Raw genomic sequence first — 17,228 nt, 5'->3', positions numbered from 1 at the left:
GGCTTGTTCTATATACAGCTTTGTCAGAACACCCAAAGTTTGTATGACTTGGGGATCCTAAGCTCTCTTCAAGAACTATAGAGAGGAATGATTTATAAAGAGCATATTTAGCTCCTTTAGCTGATTTATTAAGGTCAAGGTTATCGTAAACTTGTTATAAAGTTAACGTATGGAAAAAGGAATTATCAATTTATCTCTATGGATTATAAATACAATAAATTGTGGTTAATGGATGTATTATGCTGTAAGAACTTTCATATAAAGCTCATTTTCTTAATTCTTTATTTCTCTACACCATTTCATAGTTTCATAGGGACATTTTCATAGATATTTCATTTGATCCTCATAAGAACCCTATGAAACAGGCAAGTAGGCATGCAGTGTTAATCTATTTTATTCATGAGAGAATTAAGGCATATGGAAGTCAATCCTTTACTGAAGTCACCAGGTTAGTTAGTGGAATATCTGGAAGTAGAACCCAAGTCTCTTGCCTTAGTCCTATGCTTATTGCACAAAATCACAATGTTCCAAGTTGATCCTAAACTTAAACACTGAAATGTGGATTCTTTTCTAGTAGTTGGCTACAAATGGAATATGATTTTAATAACATATGCTTATTTCCAGAGAAAGGATTTTACTCCCATTCCATGCCAACGTTATTTTAATGTGTGACATTATATAGCAGGCTGCATACTCTTACATGAAAAAATTTTAGGAAAAAATGCTCGCATGTATCTATTTTTGCAGATCTATTCTAATTTAAGGAATCATGATGATTGAAAACCCACACTTTGGAACAATTTAGAATAAAATTTTTTGTTACATCTTGACTTTTACCTCCTTTGAAGCCAATGTAATTCTAATGGAAATCGAGGGAAATATTTTAAATTTCCACCCTAAATTTCATGAATGAAGTCAAAGGACAGGTGTGTGTTGGAATCCTATAATTTCCTTCCTGTTTTAACATACCAGAGAACTCATCACTAGAGCTCCTTCTTAAGCATGAGACCTACTTTAACAGTTGTAGTTGTAATAATACCTATTCATTTCTATATTTAGTACTTCAAAGTTTACAAAGCCCATTCTCAGATGCTCTTTTTAAACTCCTATATGAAAAAATGGGTCCAGGGTGGCGTGTGTGCTTAGTCACTCAGTCATGTCCAACTCTTTGTGACCCCATGAACTGTAGTCTGCCAAGCTCCTGTTTATGGAATTCTCCAGGCAAGAATACTGGAGTGGGTAGTCATTCCCTTCTCCAGGGGATCTTCCTGACCCAGGAATTGAACCCAGGTCTCCTGCATTACAGGCAGATTCTTTACCATTTGAGCCACTAGGGAAAGCCCCACATCAAAGGTTATCAGTCCCATTTTACAGATGAGGAAATAGACTCAGGAGTGTGAAAGATCAGCCTAAATTCATAATGGGTAGAGTTCTGGCTTAAACCCATGTCCTTTGGCTCACTCTTTAGGACCCTTTAAGCCATGTCATACTTCCTTCAGTGTGGTCAGTAGGAAGATGTCTTTGAGAATTGGAAAGCTAAAGGTTTAAATTGTTCCAGACTACAGTAGCAAAGTTAATGAGAACTTTGTGAGACTGAAGAACAGAAGGAAACAATTTTTTTTCACAAATGTTATGAAATACCTTAGGATGAAAATATAAAAGATTATGCAGTTCAATGTCAGGACTTAAAAAACAAAAACAAAACTCATTTGTCTACCTGACTCTCTTGGCATTTTTTGATAGGGAATAGTCCATTTTGATTTTTTTTAATGTAATGTTTTTAGGTATCTATTGCATTATATCAGCCAATATGTCCACATGCATAAATACATGTACACATATAAGATAGATGCATATGTACACATACTCAGATATAGATGTGCTCATATGTACTTAAACATTTTTTGCCATTCCCAAGCAGTCCAAGAAGATTAGAACTGCTCTAAAACAGTCAGATGCTCGTCTCCCAGGCCATGTCCATAGGCAACATGAGCACAAAGACTGCCCTCCAGGGTTTTAGAAAAAATCTGGCCAGTTCCCTGGACAAGAAAATAAATCAGTCTGTACTCTGCTTTGTATGCATGAGGGTGAAGTGATTTGTGGGGGCATCTTTCTCACTTCTGAATACAGTCCTAGGGCTGCACAGTTATTTCTTTTCTTTCTAACCTTATTGCCATCCCTGTCTAGTTGGGTGCCTTTTTGAAGTGTACACTTGGTAACACTCTACTTCACAATAATAAATGAAAGAGATGAGGCCCTCTATTCTCGAAGTCTTGGTTACGCCAGCAGATGAAGACTGAGTCAGCAGTATGAAAGTGCTTTTGTCATCATTGTTATGCCATTGGGATAGGTGCCATTGTATTCTTCTTCTGGTCTTTGTACCCATGAGATCATTGATGTGGCAATCCTGACAACTATTCAGTTGTCCACTCAAATGGCTGAAACAGTCATTCACATGAAGGTCGGTAACGATCTCCTAATTACCAAATGCAGCACCCTATTCTTGATCTCCATCCTCCTGAAAGTCTACTTCTCCAGAGAAAGCGGACTGTAACAAAGAAGAGAAAATTTGGGTTTGGGAATGATGGAAAGTGAGAGGGAAAGCAAATCTATACAGAGCCAGCAGTCTGAGCCTTAAACATGACACGGTAGAAATTAAGGACTCCAGACCATGTCCCAAGGTGGAGAAAGAAGGTGACAAATCAGACACCCTGTGAGAGGAATGTGATTCCCAAAGTGTTGAGCACCAAAATTGTTAGCAGAAGTTTTCAGTACCTTAAAAAGAGTCCTTCCAAAGCATTAGACTTCATTTGCCTGGGAACAAATCTTTTCATATTTATATTGATTGCCTGGAGAATCCCAGGGATGGGGGAGCCTGGTGGGCTGCCGTCTGTGGGGTCGCACAGAGTCGGACATTACTGAAGTGACTTAGCAGCAGTATTTAATTAAATTATGTATTACAATGACAATATAACTGGCCTAAATAGATTTGGCAAAAAACACAGCTGGCTGTTGATAAGTATGCAGTTTACTGGCAGAAGTACTTGTAGGCAGGTGTCCTAGAGTAGCCTACCAGCCCTGAGTAGTCAGCACGTGTTACAATACATCTTAGAGATGAAATAGAGAACACAGGGTAATTGGGTGAGCTAGTTAACAGATTGTAGTGATTATCCTGTCAATTCCTTATGGTCTGTCTTGCTCTTGGCCTGTACCTCCTCCTGGAATCCTTTTCTTTTCATCTTCAACGTCTTTGTGTGGGCAATCTTTCATAGGCAAGACAAGCCCCCAGTGATGTCCATATCCTAATCCCCGGAGCCGGTGACTATGTTACCTTACATGGCAAAATGGACTTCACAGGTGTGATTAAATTAAAGATCTTGAGATGGAAAGATTAATCCTCAATTAGCTGGGTGAGCTGATATAATCACAGAGAACCTTTCCTAGTTGTGGTCAAAGGGATATAACAAGAGATGCTGTATTGCTGGCTTTGAAGATGGATAAAGGGTGCCATGAGGGTGGTCTCTAGAAGCTAGAATGGCGAGGAAATGGATTTTCCCCTACAGCCTCCAGAAAGGAATAGAGTCATGCTCACACCTTGATTTTAGCCCAGGGAGACCCATGTTGCTCTTCTAACCTACAGAACTGTAAGATAATAAATTTGCTTTTAAGCCATTAAACATGTGATGCTTTATTAGTAGACATAGAAAACGAATACAAAATTTATTCCATCATCCAGACTCATCTTAAATTAAAACTCCTCCATGAAGATTTCCTTAATACCTGTGATTTGGTATGAACTTTACTTCTTTTGGACTTTGTGTCCTTTTTATTGTACTTTCCTTAACCCCCTATGACTACAGGCTTTTATCAGTGGGAACTCTACTTACTTTTGTACCATAAATTCAGATAGTCTCTAGTTTTTGTTCTTGGATTAATGTAGACTTGTGCTGTACAGTAGTGTAGTCACTAGCCACATGTAGCTAAGTATAAATTAATTAAAATGAAATAAAATAAAAATTCACTTCCTTATTGTCCACATTTCAGGAACTCAACAGTTATATATAGTTAACAGCTATTATATTGGGCAACACAGATATAAAAACATTTTCATCATTTCAGAAAGCTCTATTGGATACTTGGAACTGTTATAGACTGTTTCTATATGCGTGCGTGTGTACCCATTCACCTCACTTGTGTCCAACTCTTTGCAACCCTATGGGCTATAGCCCACCAGGCTTCTCTGTCCATGGGATTCTTGAGGCAAGAATGCTGGAGTGGGTTTCCACACCCTTCTCCAGAGGATCTTCCTGACCCAAGGATAGAACCCACATCTCCTGTGTCTACTGTATTGCAGTTAGACTCTTTCACTGAGCCACCAGGGGAGCCTTGTTTCTATATACTTGAACAGTAATATTCACCTCTTTCAGAGGTGTTTTCATTGGCATGTGATTGAGGGCTATTGTCATACTCTCACTTTTCTTCTGAGAAGGAAGCTTTTGAAATAATGCATTGCTGTAGGAATTCATCTGTATCAATCAGGGTCCTGGTAGGAAAATCATACCATTCTTTCAAAGAAAGCCATCAAGGAGAAGTATGGGTAGAGTTAAAAGAACTAACAAAAATTATTGAGTGGCCAGAGGTTAGCAAAGGGGGAAGCTGTTAACATTTTGGACTGAAGGGTTATTGGAGTTGGGGGAAGTGCCACCCAACATAGCTATGGTCTGGAAAAAATACACCCTCTATCAGAAACATGGTCAAAGCTGAGAGGAGCAAGGAAGAAATCTGCAACCTCTCTCTCTTCCCCTGACCTCCATTCTCCAGCCAAACCCAACCTGAGGCCAAGCAAGGAGCCTGGGAGGGACAGTGTCCTACTATGCAGAAGAGAGAAAGCAGGTATAGTGAATTTGAGGTGGAGGAAGAACTGGAAAGTAGCTAGCACCATGGTTAAGGGCATTAGACCACATTCCTCAACTCATTTAGAGATATTTATTTTAGAGTTAAGTGGTGAAAAAACATAGCTACATTTTCAGTTCAGTTCAGTTGCTCACTCATGTCCGACTCTTTGCGACCCCATGAACCACAGCACGCCAGGCCTCCCTGTCTATCACCAACTCCCAGAGTCCACCCAAACCCATGTCCATTGAGTTGGTGATGCCAGCCAACCATCTCGTCCTCTGTTGTCCCCTTCTCCTCCTGCCCTCAATCTTTCCCAGCATCAGGGTGTTTTCCAATGAGTCAGCTCTTCACATCAGGTGGCCAAAGTATTGGAGTTTCCGTTTCAACATCAGTCCTTCCAATGAACACTCAGGACTGATTTCCTTTAGGATGGACTGGTTGGATATTTTTGCAGTTCAAGGGACTCTCAAGAGTCTTCGGCAACATCACAGTTCAAAAGCATCAATTCTTTGACGCTCAGCTTTCTTTATAGTCCAACTCTCACATCCATACATGACTACTGGAAAAACCATAGCCTTGAATAGACGGACCTTTGTTGACAAAGTAATGTCTCTGCTTTTTAATATGCTGTCTAGGTTGGTCATAACTTTCCTTCCAAGGAGTAAGCATCTTTTAATTTCATGGCTGCAATCACCATCTACAGTGATTTTTGGAGCCCAGAAAAATAAAGTCAGCCACTGTTTACACTGTTTTCCCATCTATTTACCATGAAATGATGGGACCGGATGCCATGATCTTCGTTTTCTGAATGTTGAGCTTTAAGCCAACTTTTTCACTCTCCTCTTTCATTTTCATCAAGAGGCTCTTTAGTTCTTCACTTTCTGCCATAAGGGTGGTGTCATCTGTATATCTGAGGTTATTGATATTTCTCCTGGAAATCTTGATTCCAGCTTGTGCTTCCTCCAGCCCAGCGTTTCTTATGATGTACTCTACATATAAGTTAAATAAGCAGAGTGACAATATACAGCCTTGAGGTACTCCTTTTCCTATTTGGAACCAGTATGAAAGACAAAAAGATAGGACACTGAAAGATGAACTCCCCAGGTCAGTAGGTGTCCAATACGCTACTGGAGATCAGTGGAGAAATAACTCCAGAAGGAATGAAGGGATGGAGCCAAAGCAAAAACAACACCCAACTGTGGATGGGACTGGTAATAGAAGCAAGGTTTGATGCTGTAAAGAGCAATATTGCATAGGAATCTGGAATGTTAGGTCCATGAATCAAGGCAAATTGAAAATGGTCAAACAGGAGATGGCAAGAGTGAACATCGACATTCTAGGAATCAGCGAACTAAGATGGACTGGAATGGGTGAATATAACTCACATGAACATTATATCTACTAATGTGGGCAGGAATCCCTTAGAAGAAATGGGACCATTATAGTCAACAAAAGAGTCTGAAATGCAGTACTTGGATGCAATCTCAAAGATTACAGAATGATCTCTGTTCGTTTCCAAGGCAAACCATTCAATATCACGGTAATCCAAGTCTATGCTCTGACCAGTAACGCTGAAGAAGCTGAAGTTGAACAGTTCTATGAAGCCCTACAAAAACTTCCAGAACTAACACCCAAAAAAGATGTCCTTTTCATTATAGGGGACTGGAATGCAAAAGTAGGCAGTCAAAAAACACCTGGAGTAACAGGCAAATTTGGCCTTGGAGTACAGAATGAAGCAGGGCAAAGGCTACTAGAGTTCTGCCAAGAGAACACAGTGGTCATAGCAAACACCCTCTTCCAACAACACAAGAGAAGACTCTACACATGGACATCACCAGATGGTCAACACCGAAATCAGATTGATTATATTCTTTGCAGCCAAAGATGGAGAAGCTGTACTCAGTCAGCAAAAACAAGACCAGGAGCTGACTGTGGCTCAGATCATGAACTCCTTATTGCCAAATTCAGACTTAAATTGAAGAAAGTAGGGAAAACCACTAGACCATTCAAGTATGATCTAAATCAAATCCCTTATGATCATACGGTAGAAGTGAGAAATAGATTTAAGGGACTAGATCTGATAGAGTGCCTGATGAACTATGGACTGAGGTTCGTGACATTGTACAGGAGACAAGGATCAAGACCATCCCCATGGAAAAGAAATGCAAAAAAGCAAAATGGCTGTCTGGGGAGGGCTTACAAATAGCTGTGAAAAGAAGAGAAGCAAAAAGCAAAGGAGAAAAGGAAAGCTATACCCATTTGAATGCAGAGTTCCAAAGAATAGCAAGAAGAGATAAGAAAGCCTTCCTCAGCCATCAATGCAAAGAAATAGAGGAAAACAACAGAATGGGAAAGACTAGAGATCTCTTCAAGAAAATTACAGATACCAAGGGAACATTTCATGCGAAGATGGGCACAATAAAGGACAGAAATGGTATAGACCTAACAGAAACAGAAGATATTAAGCAGAGGTGGCAAGAATACGCAGAAGAACTGTACAAAAAAGATCTTCACGACCAAGATAATCATGATGGTGTGATCACTCACCTAGAGCCAGACATCCTGGAATGCGATGTCAAGTGGGCCTTAGGAAGCATCACTACGAACAAAGCTAGTGGAGGTGATGGAATACCAGTTGAGCTATTTCAAATCCTGAAAGATGATGCTGTGAAAGTGCTGCACTCAATATGCCAGCAAATTTGGAAAACTCAGCAGTGGCCACAGGATTGGAAAAGGTCAGTTTTCATTCCAATCCCAAAGAAAGGCAATGCCAAAGAATGGTCAAGCTACCACACAATTGCACTTATCTCACAGGCTAGTAAAGTAATGCTCAAAATTCTCTAAGCCAGGCTTCAGCAGTACGTGAACTGTGAACTTCCGGATGTTCAAGCTGGGTTTAGAAAAAGCAGAGGAACCAGACATCAAATTGCCAACATCTGCTGTATCATTGAAAAAGCAAGAGAGTTCCAGAAAAACATCTATTTCTGCTTTATTGACTATGCTGAAGCCTTTGACTGTGTGGATCACAATAAACTGGAAAATTCTGAAAGAGATGGGAATACCAGACTACCTGACCTGCCTCTTGAGAAATCTGTATGCAGGTCAGGAAGCAACAGTTAGAACTGGACATGAAACAACAGACTGGTTCCAAATAGGAAAAGGAGGACGTCAAGGCTGTATATTGTCACCCAGCTTATTTAACTTATATACAGAGCTACATTTTAGCATCTTGAATTATAAGAATAATACTTCCCTTTGACGAGGCATTCCAGAAGGTTAGAGTAAAGTTTATAGTCCATAATATGGGAAGGCTTTGAGATTGCCTATCTGAGCTTGTTTTCCCCTGGTCTATAGCTGTTATTTATATTTTACTTTGTCCTTTTGTTTATTTTCAATTCATATTTTTCAGTTTTATTGGAAGCATCTTTATCTATTTATATTGAGGGAAAAATACAACAGACAAATAGGAAAAATGCCCCCTTTTTAAAGTCTCAGAATTATCTAGCATTGTGTCTTGCCTAAAATTGGCTTGCTAAGTGCAGACAGATTCAACCAGGCAGATAAATAATTTGCATGGTAATTTCTATCTCTACCCATAGCATATGCTGATTATTTTATTCCATGTCTGTTTCTTCTACCTGAAATATCTGGATAGCTTATGACTTTCTACATCCTCAGAGGGAAAAATAAAAGGAACTTAAACTGAAACTCTGATACTTCAAGTGAAGTTTTAACTATATGAGTCACAAACTCAAAAAAGGAGTTCTTCCATCATGTTCTGACTGTTTTTGTGAGAGTCGGGGACTTTTATGAAAGAATTTTACAGAACTAGGCAGGATGAAATAATATCTGCCTAAAATATAAATCATTGTAGGTTAACACCCATAATTTCAACTATTTTCACATTCATTTTTTGTTTCACAATAAGCTGCCCTGCTCAGGTCATGGATTCTTAGATCTAAAGATGAGAAAAGACAGTAGAAAATAATTCAGGCTTGGAGAAATCCTCTTTGTTACCTGGATTTCAAATTTTTTTAATTTCTTGGCGTTAATAATCTAGTCATAAAATATTTTGCTATCTTAAAAACCATGAAAATAGGACACTTTAAGAATAAAGTAGATATCCATTTACCTTCCTCCCATCTCTTCACTCCTAAATATTCTACAGATTCATTAAATTATGCTTTCATATTTTTGATGTTAAGAAACAACAAAAATGATCAAATTAAGAAACAGTAAAAATTATAAAAATCTCCCTTTTAGTCATTTTTCTTTTGGGCAACATATTCTCAGTTCCCCTTTCCCATTTTTTTAATTGGTCATATATTATAAATAGGTTAGCATTTTAGATACTTGCGTTTTATTCCATCTGGCCATAAATTTTCTTTAATAAAAAATTGAAGGAAAATTATATTTGAAATAGTTAATGGCAAGGCACATTCTATAATATTTCAGCTCTGTCTTTTGGGACCTCATTGAAGGATTATTATGAACTATAATTCAGACTGGTGAGGTGAAATTTTTGTAATACCTTGAATCTAGTGTGCGTGTATGCTCAGTTGCTCCATTGTGTCCAACTCTTTGTGACCCCATGGACTGTAGCCCACTAGGCTCATCTGTCCATGGGGTTTTCCAGACAAGAATACTGCAGTGGGTTGCCATTTCCTCCTCCAGGGGGATCTTCCCCACCCAGGGATTGAACCCAAGTCTCCTGTGTCTCCGGCATTGACAATGGATTCTTTACTGCTGAGCCATCAGGGAAACCACCTTGAATCTAAACATAAGATAAATATACATCTTTAATTACAAAAACACTTCACTTTGAGAAAAGCAGTTATATTTTACAAAATGTACTAGATAAATACTCTTTCTAGATTACTTTTGTTTAAAAATACAAAACATTTTATGCATAATTTTATTTGTAATTTTACTTGATAAATTTTGTGTAAAATGTTTTTTATTAAGAATTTAAAACAGAATGAAATGGAATTTCCAGCTGTTGAATTCCAGCTGTTGAAGGAAGAGAGTATTTCTTTGTTTTCCCTTGTTTATAGGAAGACTCAAAAATCAAGCACAGAGAAAATTATCAACATTAGAATACAGCATGGTAAATTCTCAAGTTTGCTGGAAGTAGTGACCTTCATGGGATCAAGCAGAAAGAGAAAGGGTTCATCTTCAGGAACAGAGTTGTAAAGAGAAGGAGAAAAACGTGCTTGAAGCTCATTGAACTTTATCCAATTAATGTGTTTTTCTGAGCTGATATTAGCGGTAATATCTGCTTCTTCAAATGCTTGCCTTTATCATCTTCACAGACTTCTATAAATTACAGTCTCCCACCCCCATTGTGATGATTTCCAATGGAATTTTTAGCAGAAGACATTTGGATTTGGTTTTCTATGTAGAACAATATGAAATTGCTGATATATTTTTTTAAATTTTATTTTATTTTTAAACTTTACAAATTGGATTAGTTTTGCCAAATATCAAAATGAATCCGCCACTACCATTTCTTTTGATTTTCAAAAGTGGTTCAAACTAATATTACAAAGTATCTCTTATTAAGATGTGGAAAAAACAGTGGGTTTTTTTGTGTGAGAGTTTTACCTACCATGAGGGATTTGATTGAATATTGTAGAGAAAAATTAAAATGCTAAATGTAAGAGCAACTTAGATTCTGGTAGGTGGGATCTAGAAGAAACCAGTGGGAGACAGTACAGAAGTTCTCAGGGGAAAATGACAGGTCAAGTACTCAAATATTTTCATAGGAATGCACAGAAAATGTGTAACTAATATAGTAACTTTGGAAGACTACCTGTCTAGGTTGGTACTGCATTTTTAGGGTCTGAGAAAGCTATTAGGAGATGAAGCTAGTTAAGCAACCTTTTACACCAATGGAGTGTTCTCTCCTGGTTGACCTTGGTACAGTAAATACAACCTATTGGGCAACCATATGATTGTTATCTTTCAATCTATATTTCTTCTTCTGATATATAAGTAATTATGAAGCACTTGGTATGATATAATGTTGATTGAGATAGAAATATTTTATATCTGCGGTCCTCTTCTGTATCAGAAAAGTAGGTGAGATTTGCTTTGACTTATTCTTGGTAAACTTAAAAGGATTATGTTCCACAAAGGGGACTCTGCTCAAAGAACGGTTGCCATCTTCTAACTCTTTCCTGGCTGCTAAGTGATTAAATTCTAGCCATAGTATTTGACCAAAATTTATTCTCCTCTGAGACCACTTAGACTGACTTTTGCTCATTTGAGGTTTGCAGTATCAAAAAAAATATCCAGTAATTACATAAACCAAGGAAGATGTAGTGCTTTTAATCCAAAGGATACCTGCTACAGAGTTTAGAAATGCTGTATAAGGTAAAGATAAGCAATGTTTCAATGGATGCTCAGGAACTTTTGAGAACTTCACTTTTTTTCTCATAGTACCACAGTAGTGGAACTGGCATCCAGAGTGCAGTTATGGAAAGGGCAGCAGGGATGGCACCATGCTTTGCTGATGAAGTGGTTAGCAGATCTCTACTTCCTAAAGCCAGAAAAGCCAGCAGATTTCTTTATGTGACTGTTTCATAGTTTCTGCAGAGCTGAAGGGTTGTCATTCTGAGTAGCTTGAAATACAATGGCTCCTCTAACTGTCCAAAAGGAGGCTAGGGCAGTAAAGGTAAAAAAATGTAAAGCCTGTTGGCTTCAGAAAACAGAGAAAGTGGCGGCTCGCCACTGCTAATACAATTCATTGGACTTTGCATCCATACATTCATATGGATGCAAAAAGTAAGAGGTAGTTAAGATTATCCATGAATGAAAAGTTTATGAAATCAGGACATTGTTCTTTTTTTTTTTTTTTTTTCCTGAGGCTCCTTCTTCACACAGTTATATCTTTGGATTGAGATCCATGGTTTTGCTGATTACATAGGTCCGTTTACGAGGGAAAAGGGTAGGATGAACTTGTTATGGGCATTCAAAATGCCAAATTGCCACATTATGTGTGTGTATGTGTGTGTGTGTGTATGTCTGTGTGTGTGATAGATATGCATGTGCTAGCATTTTGAACATGCCTTCAGAACTCCTGTGGAACTCGTGCTAGTTGCTGATGATCACATTTTTATTTTCTAGTATTTTCAAATGAAAATATATGCAGTGATCCTTTGTGGGAGGTGATTACCTTTATTCTGTTTCTCTTCTCTTTTTCATTTCAGCCAGTTCATGTGATAAAAGGCTCTATTTCCTGTCTCCTTTTCCTTAGAGAAAGGCAGATGCCAATGTTTGCAAGCCTGTATGATCTTATATAGCCTTGTTCAGTGCCTTCCTCCAAAATAAGATACCTGATGCCTCAACAATATTTCTTAATTAGAGAAATTGAATTAGTGGAAAATAGGGCAAAGAGAAGTCCTGCTGGCTCAACTTGCCTTGCTGCTATTGGAGGGGAAAACTTGGATTACCCCTATTTAGCTGTGTTGATTTCAGTGGGGATCACCCGTATTTTCCAGGTAGGATCACTTTGTCAGAAATGGTCTATATGCTAAATGAAAATGCACCTCTGTTTTTATAACAACCATGTTTAGTTTTCTGAAAGTGATTTAAAAGAATCTTTGATCCATATTTCTTAATAAGCTATGCTATGTTTTAAAATATTCACCATTAATCTTACCTATTCAAGATACTGGCTTTTTATTCTTGATTTTGTCCCCAAATGAATGCTTTATTTTTTCCTTTGTACCTACAGAGTTGCATGAGGTGCAGAAAGGATCTAGTATCTCAACAAAAAGAAACCCCTTCTGCAAATAAAGGACATACAAAAAGGTATTTTATTAAACAAACAAAAATGCCATTGCAGAGTTATGATTCTCCCTGGGAAACTTGTATTTGTTAGGTGCACTCTCTTGAGAATGGCATTAAAGAAGATTCACACATAAGCCCTACTAGTTCAAGTGGGGTTTAGTTCTTGGCATGATTAGCAAAGTGGGTTTTCCAGCACATTTATTTTGGTCACTTTCCAGCCCCCCACCTCCCTCCCCCTGGGTGAGTCTTTAATTTGGTTGCCAGACCTTTCAGTAATTTTATTGTTCTGTGTTTTTTCTTATTGAGGATGTTATTTGGATAAAACTTATAGGCACATTACTCAGTCTGGCAAGAATGGGGGATAATGATCATTTCCTGACATTCACTTTTTAAGGAGATTTGCTTGTTTCCCTATTTGATCGAGTGCACTGACCTTCCTATGTGTTGTTACATAGTGTAACATCTAAGAAAGACTTTATTCTAAAGCCTGATATTTCATCCAAACACTCTCTTGGTATAGCTATGTCCCCTGCCATGGTACCACTCTTGAAATAAAAGCAAACCTCCTACCCTTGTCCTCCTTCACCATTTAAAGCAGCCCCCACCCCTTTTTGGTAGAAACTTCCTCTAAAGCTAAATTTAAAATCCTTATGTATTTTTCTTCTGAATCCAGGTTCATGTGACTGACTATAGATGAAAAAGGCTCATGAGTTAGTGTAGAACCTATACCAAGTATGAATAAAGACTATTTCCTCCCTATAGGGTAGATCCTCTGAATATATCACCTTTCAGTGGCTTAACCTTCCCCTCAAACTCTGTCAGCCAAACCTGTCTTGCATCCTGTTTTTTGGATCAGAAGAAACCATTTTTGCCGCTCTCCAAGTCCAAACATCTACAAGCTTTTCTTTCCATGCCTAGCTAAGTGCTACTTTATCCTCATAGCCTCTCATGAGCCTTCTTGTCCCCCATATGAAAGAAATCTCTTCCTTCTCAAATTTTTCAGTCCTTAATACCTCTCTCATCTGCCTCTGAGTGTTTTATCCCTCTTCTTGTAGTTATTTTACTGCAGTATTTTCATTTTAGAAACTAAGATACTCAAACAGGAATCGTGCATGATTCTCTTTGTATCTGCCCTGGTCTCTAGCACAGACCTGATACATAGGAAGTGCTCAGGTATGTTGAATGCTGACAAAGAGCAGGTCAGACCTTCCCTCAAAATAATGTTAGGTTTGATTAGTCATTAAGAGGTGGACCAGAATCAGCTGTCTTCCTTGAAGTCCTACGAAGAGGGATTGAACTTAAATCATGTGAAGGATTCTGGTGCAAAATTCAAGCAATGGAAGCCCAAGGCCCAGGATCCTTTACTAAAGAGGCTTGGACATGCCTTTGTTAAAGTTTTTAAGGTAGGCTTTGGAGCTATAGATGTGGGCAGATGAGGCTGGGGTGAGAAAATTAGAACTATCTTCTGGTTTTATTGTTGTTTCTAAGAAATCAGTCCAACTCAGAGCAGAGATATCCACAAATCAAAAACCATGGCCCAAATAGTCCTAAGGGCTCTCAAGGATGAATGGGAAGCTTGGTTCTACTTTGAGAAGATAACTGCATGTGTGCTGTCTTAAACATTGAATGAGATGAGTAATAGAATAGCAGCCCAGTTATAGTATTTCCAGGAGTCTCCACCAGGGTTGTTACGTCCCATCAAACCCATTATCTTTTCCCACAAATCTACCTTTTTGATAGAACTGCTATTTTCTCTAGAAACAAACTCACATCCCAGGCTTCTTTGAGTCCTCTTCCCAACCACATGCCTCCCAACCAAACATTTCCAGATCCAGATCCTGTTTCTTTACTACTTTCTGTAGTAGTGAGGCCCTATATGTCAGATCCTACATCTGGACACTGTATTTCCCTCCCTTCTATCTCTTCTGCCCTCTCTTGAATGCAACATTTCTAAGCATTCCCATGCTCAATAACTTTTAGTAGTTCTCCATTGCTTACAAGGTCAGTTCTCAACTCATTAAAATGGCATGCAAAAACCATTTGCAATTTGTCCCTTTGCTCTTGTTCTTTCCTTTCAAAAGTTTATCCATTCTTCAGGATCCCTTATTTCTACATAGACTGAAATTTAGTTGTTTACATGTTCGCCTCCACATTAGGTAGTAGCTCTTTGAGGATAGGAACTGAGTCTAACTCATACTTGTATTCTCAAAATGGCTAGGACAGCACAAAGAAACACTTCATGAGGGTAGTATGTTTCATTCACCAGACACTCACACAGTGTCTGGCTCTGACAAACATGTGTCTAATTATGAATGAATAAAAATCAGTGTTTTAAGGAAGGGATAATCCATCCTGCTTCCAGTTCCCCTTCAAAGAAGAGGTGCTGTTGCTGCTGCTAAGTCGCTTCAGTCGTGTCCGACTCTGTGCGACCCCATAGACGGCAGCCCACCAGGCCCCCCCATCCCTGGGATTCTCCAGGCAAGAACACTGGAGTGGGTTGCCATTTCCTCCTCTAATGCATGAAAGTGAAAAATCAGAGTGAAGTCGCTCAGTCGTGTCCGACTCTTGGCGACCCCATGGACTGCAGCCCACCAGGCTCCTCCGTCCATGGGGTTTTCCAGGCAAGAGTACTGGAGTGGGGTGCCATTGCCTTCTCCAAAAGAAGAGGTGATATGTAGTCAAATAGTTGATTTAAATGTTGACTCTTCTGTAGTCTTCTGTTGACTTTGGTCTTACCACTATTCTCTGGATCTTAGTTTTTGTTGCTTTCATAAGAAGTTAAGTAATATCTAATGGGCTGTGTGTGTGAGAGAGAGAAAGAGAGAGAAAGAGAGAGAATGTCAGGGGGAGGGAATTCCATCAGTATTTCCTTGGGGAGAGAAATAATCTTCCTCACAATTAGGCTTCATTTATATAAATTACCACAGGGTGATACCAAGGCCAAGAGACGTTGAAGTTTAGAGTTCAAAGAGGTTCTTTTATCTCCTAAAACTGGAAGAAGAATTGATTTATGTTTGCAGCCTTGACTTGGCTCCACAATCTTGAGACCTAATAATGATAAATCACATCAACAACTAAACTCATCCTCTATAGTTTACAAAGTACCTTTGTTTGCCAACTTCTTTCTTTCTGTTTTTCTTTCTTGTTTCGCTACACATATTTTCCAAGCCCTTTAAAATCTCGAATTATTTCTTTGGAGCTTCATAAACACCTTAAGAAGTAGCTTGGGAAGATATGGCAATGATCATTTTAAATTGCATTTTTGGTTTTATAACTAGTCTTTTAATTTTTAAAAACCTTTTTATTATAAAATATTCTAACCAGGCTTGGTTTGTGATCCTAGTTTATTTCTTATTTTTTTCTTACTAGGAGAATGACCTGTGGCACATCACTTAATCTCTCTGAAGCCCTGTCCCTCATCTGTAACATGGAGTTGTCAGCAATACCTACTACACAGGTTTGTTGTGAGGCTAGCTCTTGGAATTTTTTTTGTTCTTGTTTTACTTTTTACAGTTGCTATTAAGCAGAAACTCAGAGTCAAGCCACTTTAAAGAGTTGACTATCAATAATTTTCAAAATTCATGTAGGCTTTATCTTTGGCTATTTTTATGTCAGTACCTGCACCCTAGGTCACCCTCTAAATAAGAAGGAGTTCAAATAGGTCCTTCTCTCTATAGATCATGATTTCCTTGAGGACCTAGAGTATTTCTTTTCTCTCAGATACTGGCCCTTGTCCAAGTCCAGTCTTGCCCTGTTCCTTACCCAAGTATGAATACTAAAGAGCATTGATTAAAACTTTTTTTTTTAGAAGAAATGGCTTCTAAAAAATAGGATTATGTAGAATGAAGATGAAAAATGTTACTACCACAGTCATTATTGAATTATGACAAAATTCTGTCCTTGATGAGTGCTACTCAAAATGTGGCCCTTAGCCCAGTAGCATCAACATTACCAGGGAGTTTGCTGGAAATACAGAATCTCCACCTATCCTCAGATCATTTTAACAAATTTCCCAGGGAAATCCATACACATTGAAGTTTGGAAAATGCTGCTCTAAAAACAGGCTCTTACCCAACCCGGTGATAAAGTCTTACCTGAAAGACACAATGCTCACCAGATTAGTTCCCATACTGGCTGTTATTAACTCACTTGATTCTTGATCTTATCTCATTTTGTTCTGTTTCCATACCTGCTCATTTCTCTGTATTTTTATTTGTACCATTTTGGCAACCCACTCAAATTTAACTCTGGGGGTACTTGGCCAGTCTGCTTTGCTTCCCACTTAACAATAAGCATTCGCCTTTCTGGGATGGTTTTCCCGCAGACTGTTAGTCCTGAACTCCCCATGTTTATCTGTTCTCATGGGCTAGTCTCATTAGGCGATCCCTCAGGACTTCCTTGCTGAGACCTTAGTCAACAGGACCTTTCAAAGGCATCTGTTAAGAATTATTTGTGTGTAGTGCAAATGCAGCCAGGTATACTGCATGAACCCCAGAGAAAAGGTGCAGATATTAGTGAGATGATCTTTGAAAATGGTG

At 38.5% G+C, this 17,228-nt stretch overlaps 1 long non-coding RNA gene across 2 annotated transcripts in view; it reads left to right on the top strand.

Annotated features, from left to right (window-relative positions):
* The window catches only part of LOC139184578 (uncharacterized), a 498,707-nt gene that overhangs the window by 182,222 nt on the left and 299,257 nt on the right, over positions 1-17,228 (top strand). For both annotated transcript variants that reach the window (XR_011568117.1, XR_011568116.1), the window contains one exon: positions 16,060-16,147. This is a non-coding gene — a long non-coding RNA (uncharacterized lncRNA). The remainder of the gene's footprint in view (positions 1-16,059; positions 16,148-17,228) is intronic.

This window comes from Bos indicus, chromosome 8 (assembly GCF_029378745.1).
Source record: "Bos indicus isolate NIAB-ARS_2022 breed Sahiwal x Tharparkar chromosome 8, NIAB-ARS_B.indTharparkar_mat_pri_1.0, whole genome shotgun sequence".
Lineage (NCBI taxonomy): Eukaryota > Metazoa > Chordata > Mammalia > Artiodactyla > Bovidae > Bos > Bos indicus.
The sequence above is the reverse complement of the archived record's forward strand: the minus strand, read 5'-3'. Positions and strand labels throughout refer to the sequence as shown.